Genomic DNA, 10,000 nt, shown 5'->3' on the forward strand with positions numbered 1-10,000 from the left:
GTGGAGGCTGGGGGTGTGGCCTTGACCAACTGCCACTTTGAAAGCAATGATGTCTCTCTCTCATGGGTGGGTTAAATTCTCTGGGCGGGCAAAGCAGAGAGAGTGGAGGTATCGTTGCCCCTTATGACCTCATAAGGGGTAAGATTCCAGATCAGCCCATCTGTGCTTTTATTTCCTCAAAGGCAGAGCAGGATACCCAGAGCTCGGTTTACACCTATCACCATTTCTAGCCACTGGGGGACCATAGGCAGGCTGGGGGAACTCATATTAATGGTAAAATAAATAGATGATCGATTAGTGATTACTTTTCTGTTGATGGACTGATTGACTAATCCTTTCGACACAAGCCAAGAGTCGCTACAATAACTATAAAGACTACAAATTACAAATTAACAAATTCATTGCAAATTCTCATGAAATTGCATTTTAATTACAATTTTGTGCATGCAATGTTGTTTTACTCGCCAAATCTGTCAAAACTGTCACATGTGTACCATATAAGCCCCTTTCAACCATTAAAAATGAATAGACAAAAGGGTTTGATTTCATTATTTATTACATACAGGTATACATGGTTTCAAAAACTGTTCAGTACTATAAAAAGACACTTCAGTTAGGGAAAGAAAGGAAAAACTTCACCCTCCTGTTGTCCTCGGGTCAAATTTGACTCTTGTTCAAAAAGTTTCTATTTCAGAAATGTTTGTTTTTTAATTTAATTTTATAGCATTTGAAAAATAAAATGATCAATGATTAAAAAGTGATAAAAGAAAAGAAAAGCACAGGAAAAAAAGGGATGTAAAAACTTGGGAAAATGTGACAAAAACGTCAGGATAAGCTTAAAACAGCATCACGAAATGTAACAAAAACGTTGGAAGAAAAGTGACAAAAAGCATCGGGTAGACAAAAGGATTGAGAAAGACAACCAAGAGGTTAAAAAAAAAGAAAGATTCATTTTAAATTTTGACCAGGAAAAACTAAAAGTTGCATGGTCGACAACAGGGTTAAAGGGGAATAAAAGTGGCACAGAGGTTAAAGATTCTCTGTTGGATGACAGCCCAGCTCGGTCTGGGGGGTTTCCACCCGGGGTGTCAGAACAGGCTTTTAAAGGGTAAAACAGTGTTTGTGGTGAATTCAGCGTCTTTGCAGAGGATGAGTAAAGTTTCCAGTTTGTCATCTTTTTATTCTCCAAAGAAAGAAACTTTAATCCCTGATGCATCAGTTCTGTCAATGGAGATTTTAATAGAAATTCCACATTGGGCCGGGCATAAAGAAAAAAAACTAAGCTTCACACTTTATTTCATCGTGTATTATTGTGTGGTGAGCAGGGAAGCTGCTTGGAAATCTGGGGTTTGTTTTGGGACCTGAGGGAAGGAACACCAGTGACGTGTCTGCAGGATCAGCCCGGTCTCATGGCAGTTTGTGAAATGGTGACGTTATTTAATCCATACACTCATGTACAGGGAGAGGATTTTCTTGTATTTTTTGAACTTTGAATTTTTAAACTAATGTTTTTCAATGGGAAGACCCTTTCATGATGAAGTATTGAAAAGCCAAAAAGAGAGATTGGTTGGGGTGATGGATGGGTCAAACAACACAGGACCTCAACCCCAGAGACCGTGAAATCCAGCATGGGACGGTTCTTCTAAGGTTAACTAATGTACTGAAACGCATTTGACTCACCCAAATCTCTGACCAAAACTCTTAGTGGCCAAGTTGCATTGTGGGTAATGTAGGCACCTGGTTTTGACAAGGAAGACGTAACATTAAATGTCATTCGTCCGACGCTTTTATCCAAAGCGACTCCCACTTAAAGGTGCAATAGGTAAGTATAAAACTAACTTTTTGTCATGTTTTGCTAACCCTATTTTTGAGTAGAACTACATGAAGCAGGTAATTTAAAAAAAAATCTGGGTCCACTGGAACCACTTACAGCTTGTAGTGCAATTTGCAAAAAATCCAAAGCTCCCTGTTCACATCCACCAATCAGAGCCAGGGGGAGTGTCTAACTGTGTGTCAATCACTGCTCATTCATTCTCCCTTGTGTGGAGGGGCTTAGGAGACCGTTTATGGCTTTAGCAAAAAGGGGGAAGGGACTGAGAAGTTTTTGCCAAGTCCTGGATCTTCACAATCTTACCCACAGCACCTTTAGGTGCTTTCAACCTCAAAGGTACAAACTCTGCACAGCAAGAAGAAAGTGCAAGTACATTAGCTTCAATAAGCCAAACTATAAAGAGTCACATGAAAGTACAGCTTTGATTATTCAGTCAATTTTTTTGCACAATGCATTAAATAAAAAGACGATAGTCTCTGATTCTGCTGCATTACTTGTCGCATTAACGTCTTTCCCATCTTTTCACTGCTAAAATGTTTTTTTTCTCCAGGTTACTCATCTCAGTTGTACAAGCTAAATCTATCTTCTTCACCGGTCCTAACAGGTGGCATCCTGTCCTTCTGTGACTCTGCTCGACAAACACTGTGCAGCCCAGTTTTCACCCTCCCTAAAGCTCCGTCTGTTTTCTGCCTCGTTGCTATGAATGAAACCAGAAGCGATGTCGAGCGCCCCCGCGACCAGAACCCGAAGGCCAGGGAGGGATCGCCACTGCCATCGGTGCAGAGATGGGAAACTATTATTGGAGCTATTGTGGAGTGGCTATAACTCATGTGAAAGGAAGTTGTCTTGTTGTGTATATGTGTGTATCTGCATGTTCTAATGACTGTACGTTTACACAACTCTATCTATAGACTCCATGTTGTTTGTGATTGATTGTGCAGCAGTGGCACTTTAAAACTCCCATGTCTCCTCACTGCTGCAGGCCGAAACACACAGAATAATGAGCTGAATCAGCAAATGGTGATTGATTACTTGTATATTTTATTACTTGTCTATTGTATTCATATGCTAGTTGACATGAATTTATCTTTGTTATTCAAGAATAAGCATCAATAGAAAACATTATGAATCTGCACATAGAAAACGTGTGGTTTTTGTGTGAGTGTGTGTGCATGAATGTGTGAGTGTGTGTGCATGAATGTGTGTGTCCCTGTGCTCTCATGCGGCCTTGTGACCTTCCAGGGAGTAAACAGTGCTTTCAGAGGGATGGACTCAGGCTGTTGCTCTCTCCCCCTGTGGCGTCGCCATCAAAATGACAATCTGTTATTGGGAGAGACGGCGTGGCTCCTCCATCACACGCCAACGCTGTAAATAAAGAGCTGCAGAGCCGGGCTTTGGGCCTCGGTCTTGCGCGTTTTTTTGGAAAAGAAATGCTTTTCCCTCAAAATGTTTGGTGACAGTAAACTACACATAAAATTATGTGAGGCCAATGTGTACCACATAAGCACACACACACACACACACACACACACACACACACACACACACACACACACACACACACACACTCTTGTAGCTGCAGCCCTGTCTGATGTTGACAGCAGGCTCCAAGGTCTCTGAGGCCAAACCTCTGACTCCTGTGGTAAAAATTGAACACAGCAGGACACTATTCCTCTCCACACATCGGGACTGGTTTGTGGTTTTGGTACTGGTTTGAGAATTCACATTGTATCATCTTCTTGTGGTACCGCCTACAATGCTACTATCGGTTTCAGTGAGTACATGAGTCGATGCACCGATGCGATGCTACGTAATTTAACCAAAAAAAACGACTTTTAAGTAGTTAATATGTGGGTTTTTTTCTGTTGTGACTGACTGTCAAATTAGTAAATGAAAGTTCTCTGGCACTGTGTGAGTCGGCTGCTGGAATGCATCTGTATCTTCTACATCAGGTGTACCTTTCTGTTAAACAACTTTTTCTACATGCTTGTGTGTCAGAAGTCTTCATATTCTCCTTATAAGCTTCTTCTTGTTGTTTAGGAAAACAAAAGACGCCCTCTAGTGGACATCATCTGTGAAAACCTTCTGACACTGATTCTAGGTGCTTTGTCTCAGTGTTGCATGCCAAGTTTAGGACACACAAACACACACACACACACACACACACACACACACACACACACACACACAATCCAGTTCCCATCAGCTGCTGGCAAGGCCTTGTCAATTCCCCTAGGAAAGTGACCCTGAAGACCCAAATAGACTGTTCCCTCTGAGTTGGGCCTTCTTGCAGCTCAGGAACCTTGACAGCCACCGGATGGGATGCCAACAATGAGGCCATCAGTCAGCCGAGGGTGGCCGCCGCCAATTGGAAAGTTCAGGGATACCAGCCTGCGTGGATGAGCATCTGGTTTTCCTGCTGAGATGAAACGATTTAGACAAATGCTTTATTGTTGGTGAGAGATATTACCTGAAAAATATGACTTTTGTCTTAAAAATGTTATAGTCAGGGTTTGTAGCCCCTTAAAGGTCTCATATCAGGCTCATATTCATGTAAATAAACCAGAAAAACATGTGACTTCATGTCTGTCTGAATATACTTGGATTCACCTTCTTTCTGAAAAGCTCCATTTAAGCGCCTGTCTCTTTAAACCCTCATCCCGAAAAAGCCCAGTCTGCTGTGATTGGTCAGGGTTTCTGGGTCATCTGCATCTGCACTCTCATATTCTCTGAAGGACTATGACTGCACTTTTGAGCAAATTTATCATCACAACTGATGACTCATTTAAAGGCACAGTTTCTGAATGGATTGTTTTGAAACATTTACATCATTTAAACAGCACCTCAACCTGCTTTGTGATGAAAAAAAACGTATGGGAATCTCAATTTTTACAACATAGGAGCTTCAAAGTTATTTTCTTGGAGTTATGCTATTTGTGTTGTTCTTGATGAGAACATCAACTGAGATTTTACTACTTAGCACTGTAGTCCTGGCACGGTTCCATTTCTTGATGCTGCGGCAATGCAGAGGGCAGCATCTTTTTTCTTTTAAATTTGATTCATTACATTGATTGTGACTTTGCAGTGGTGGTAGAGTGATGCAACTCTCAGACAGCATCTGCTAATCCCTGAAAAAACTGCAAAAAGGCCTCATTTCTCAGAGGAGATCATCAAACTTCCCTGATCCCTTTGCCTGTGAGAAGATTCAAACTGGCAGCCTTCAATTAACCCCCCACCCACTCAACACACACACACACACACACACACACACACACACACACACACACTCAGCAACTCTTCTCTGTGTTGTCTTCAGGCACTCCTCCTCCCGTCTTGTGTCCTCTCCCCTTTCGGGGTGAGCCCTGATGACAGGACAGGCCTCTGGTCAAACAAACAGCAGACACGCTGCTGCCAATGGCAACAGTCAACAGTCTCCTCCCACTTTGACCTCTGACCCTGACCACCGCCTCCACCACCTTCTCCTCCTCAGAGTCCCAGGTCCTGTTTGTTGATGTGTGTATGCAGCGACACGGACCACTTCCTGCCTGTGATCGCCCAGACTCAACACAGACAAGAAGGCTGAGAGGGAGTGCTGTGTGTGCATGTTCAGAGACATACAGTACACACACACACACACACACACACACGCACACACACACGTAGCTAAACCTACGCTTTCCGTAAGGTCTTAGTGGTGTCGGCTTAGTGGTGTAAATTACCGCGTTGACAAGTTGTTATGCGCACACGTTGGACAGAGGAGGAAATGAGACATATAGCCCACAGACAAACCACACCCCATTAACTGTCCATGGCAGCAGAGACACGGAGACACAGGGACACAGGGACAGTCCTGGGACAGTCATGGGATATTCCTGGGACAGTGGGACAGTCCTGGGACAGTCCTGGGACAGTCCAGGTAGATGCTGACCACAGACGCTTCCACAGAGACTCCAAGCACTGTTCTAGCCGAGAGGTTTATTTTAAAACATGTTAGGGACATTTCACATCCTTGCTCTTTTTACAAGTAGTTTCTGTATTGAGTCCCGTCCAACAATCTGCTTCCTGTTTACACCGGCACACAGATATCAGATGTGATGTTAGGGACAGAAATTAGTTCTGCTACTGAAACGGAGATCGTTTTGTGTCAAAATAGGGCTTAAAAATTGAGTGGGGTAGATGATGGAGCCTCAGCTGTACCTAGACCAGGAGCAATGAGACCACATGGTTAGTGCTCCAACAATCCACATTTAGCAATGCAAATAAAAGAATTATAAATTAGCTTGACTAAACACACCTATATGTAGAATTTCTTTGGGATTAAAGCATCTTTTATATTATTTTGATGACGACATGTTTTTTCTTGTAGCAAAATGACATTGGTCCATTGGAAAGTGGTGCAGTCTGTGAGATGCTTTCAGCGGATTTGTTCTGTTTTTTCAGCTCAGATCCCATAATATGTGTTGGATTTAATGTGAATGATGCTGGAGTTTAGGCAGGAAGTCAATACTGTCTGCTTATTTCATCATCACACTGTCCAAATGATTTCACTTTCTTATTTTGTCACTGCCTAACCCTAATCCTAATCCTAACCCTAACCCCGGTCCCCTTGTGCCCGTGTTTTTACCCTAACCTAGATTGGATCTGTGAATTCTCATAGAAATTGAGTTCATATCTTGCTACTGAGTCAGAATCTTATTAACCTGGAGTCCCTGTCTCTGTCATAATAATCTTGTATGCGATGTTTTTGGCATATTGACACCTATCCATTTAAAATGTAGACAACGGCCTATATAGAGCCTTTTTTCCATGTCCACTGAAGTTCCTCAGCGTGCTCTCTAGTAACGTTTGTGTGGTCCAGGTAGCTTTGCATAAAAAATGTCATTCACAAGGCTACTTTGACTTTTTTACTTAAAGTACATTTCCAAGCCTGTACTTTGTTACTTTTACTTGAGTAAATAAGTACTTCTACTCTTACCAGAGCATTTTCTTGTACTTCTAGTTGTGTCTACTTTTCTTCTCTGCCACCTCCACCAGTGTCAAGGCCTTTCTTCTATTTATAGGGCTCCATTCCTAAACATCAGTCTAATCAACAGGGTCAAATAACTCAACTCAACACAACACAACACAACTCATAAACCCATCCAGGGAATGCAGATGGAATTTAGCAGCTCTTTATCTTGTATGAGTACAAAATACACTGTGACTCAAGTACTGACTTTAAAAATAGACTTAAAACATATATATTCAAGATGGATTATGCACTGAGTGACAGATTTTTTTATTTTTTTGGTTTATTTTATTTTATTTTATTTTATTTTATTTTATTTTATTTTATTTTATTTTATTTATGTTATTATATTTATTTTTTATTTGTTCATTTATTTATTTATTTTTTATTTATTTATTTATTTATTTTTTTATTTTTTTATTTTTTTATTTTTTTATTTTTTTATTTTTTTATTTTTTTATTTTTTTATTTTTTTATTTTTTATTTTTTTTACTCTTTTTTTTTGCATAATTCTTGTGTGTTCTGTATATGTATGAGTGAGTCCATGTAACTTGCTGTTCTAATAGTAATGTCTTACTTTGAGGTTCTATCCATCTATCTATCTATCTATCTATCTATCTATCTATCTATCTATCTATCTATCTATCTATCTATCTATCTATCTATCTATCTATCTATCTATCTATCCATCTATCTATCTATCTATCTATCTATTTAGGTCACATTGTGATGTGATTTAGCCTGACCAGTTTCTATAGTAGTAGAATTAGCAGTGCAGCAGTACAAGTAGTATCAGTAGTATCAAACAGTCTGAAGGCGGACTCCCTTCCTTCTGTGCTGTGTTTTTATGAGTATATTCCTGTGGGAATTTGCTGTACAGTCGGCCTAGATAAATGTTGGTGTAAATGCGTAAATGCATTCCTGTGTGTGTTTTTCATGTGTGTTTCTGAGCATGAGCAGGCAGAATCACCCACTAAGCAGCTGTCAGAGGAGCGCTGGCTATCGTCTCCCCCCCCCCCCCCCCCCCCCCCCCCCCCCCCCCCCCCCCCAACACCCCTGTGTCCAGACCTCCCATGGGCGCTGAATGTCTCATAGCTAAACACAGACGTACAGTGGCTAACACTCATGAAAGGACACATTAAATCCCTCCTTATATACAGTAAGAGGTAAACACACACACACACACACACACACACACACACACACACACACACACACACACACACACACTGAGAGTTTCCTTCCCATTCCTCAGATGTTTTACACATGAATGAAACGTGGAGAGGAATGAAAACATCTGAAGCTTGAAAGAACGTTTTGGCGGGAGGTTTGTGTGTTGGAGGGGTGAGAGTTACTGTGCAGGTGCTTTGCCCCCTATATGTCCTTGTCACACGCACACACACACACACACACACACACACACACACAGAGGGCCTTGGTGCCGGATAACGGGCGTTGACTGAGAACAAGCAGCTGTAGCAACTTCTGTTTTTCAAGCCGGAAGAAATGAGATAATCAGACCGGTTTACTCATCACTGATTCTCATTATCAGTTCCTCGTGTGGATGCTTTTTGGTTTTAAACAACTCCTGCATCCACTGAAACATTCATGCACAGTGGTTTTTGGGTTGAATCCCTAGAACAACTCTTAAACTCTGAGTTAAAAATCAAAGCTGATGCCTAGAGTAAAGACTTAGCCAGATGGTTCAATCTGGAGGGGGCCAGGTGGTATTTTCGGAGATGGGGCAGGAAACATTGCATTGTAAAAAGCTGCTACATCCGTTATACTGTAGATGCACACCACTGGGCCCCTGCTGTGTAGAGAAGGGAGGTGGCTTACCTCTGATGCATGATGTCCATGATCCGAACCGATAAAAACCAAACTAAATGGTTTTTTTACAGTTGGTCCAGAGTTCTCGTGAGAGCACAGTTTGCTCACTGTCACTCTGCCATTGAGTATTGCTGCTTGTTAGCTATGCCCTTATAGCCAAGCTGCACCAATCAGGTCGGTGGATCTGACATTGGCGGGCCAGAGGTGAGCTACACAGATGACGTTAGTTGAGCGTATCGGGCTCTGGACACGTCACCCCGTGCGTTGTTGTGATTGGTCGTAGTGTTATCCAATTGCGTGCGGTGACATTTTCAAATGCACACAAGATTTCATTACGCGATGCCAGAGCCTTAATCTTTCAGTTTTTTGGGTCTGGATTTCCAGGTTACTGTCAGGGACAAGGGACAAAATATACTGTCTATTTTGTTGTTGTTTGGGCGTACAAACCCTTTAAAGTGCATGTCCTTATTTATTATTCTGAAACAGCTAATGAAAGTTGTTCTCATGTTGGGTTACGCTCTGCCAGGGAATTGGAACTGCGCTTGGCAAACCTCACTTAGATTCAGATTCACATTCCTGTTACCAGGTCATCTACTCTGTCCCTCCAGGACCTGCCGTCCCTCCAGGACCTGCCGTCCCTCCAGGACCTGCCGTCCCTCCAGGTGCACTGTGGCAGGTAGGAGAGATTGTGGCCGATCCCTCTCACCCTGGATGCAAATGTTTTGAACCCTTCCCCTCTGGCAGGAGGCTGTGGTCCATCAGGACCGGGCCTGAAAGACTCTGACAGGCTCTTAAGCCTCACCCTTAGTCCCTAAACATCACATTAACAGATGCTTTGGACTATTATCTTTTGTATTTCTCATGATCGATATCTTTCAAGCCCTGGCCTGCATACACCGTACAGCCCTCCTTCTTTTCCTTTCTATTTAAAATATATATAATGTATATTATATGGTATAGTATCAAGTCTTTTTACAATCATTTCATTGAAATTCATTTTCTGTATTTATCACTGTAGCTGTACTTAGCTTTATTGTTCATTACCCTTTAATATGTTTTTCCATGCATCAAATACTGTACATCTGGGAAACTTCTGTGCAAGGGGAATCAGGACTTTGGCAATACATCCAATTCTAAATCTGATTTATTACTTAAATGAAGGAATGGTCTAGCAGGTTGTTCCCCTCCAGTGCCCACTGAGCAGGAACACTCCACACTGAAAAGGATCTGAAAGCCTCTGTCAGCCGCGTAGCCTGCAGTCAGCAGGAGAGCGGGAACCGAGGCAACGAAACGTCCATCATGTCGACAAATTGACTCAATCAGCTTCATCC

This window comes from Etheostoma cragini, chromosome 2 (assembly GCF_013103735.1).
Source record: "Etheostoma cragini isolate CJK2018 chromosome 2, CSU_Ecrag_1.0, whole genome shotgun sequence".
Lineage (NCBI taxonomy): Eukaryota > Metazoa > Chordata > Actinopteri > Perciformes > Percidae > Etheostoma > Etheostoma cragini.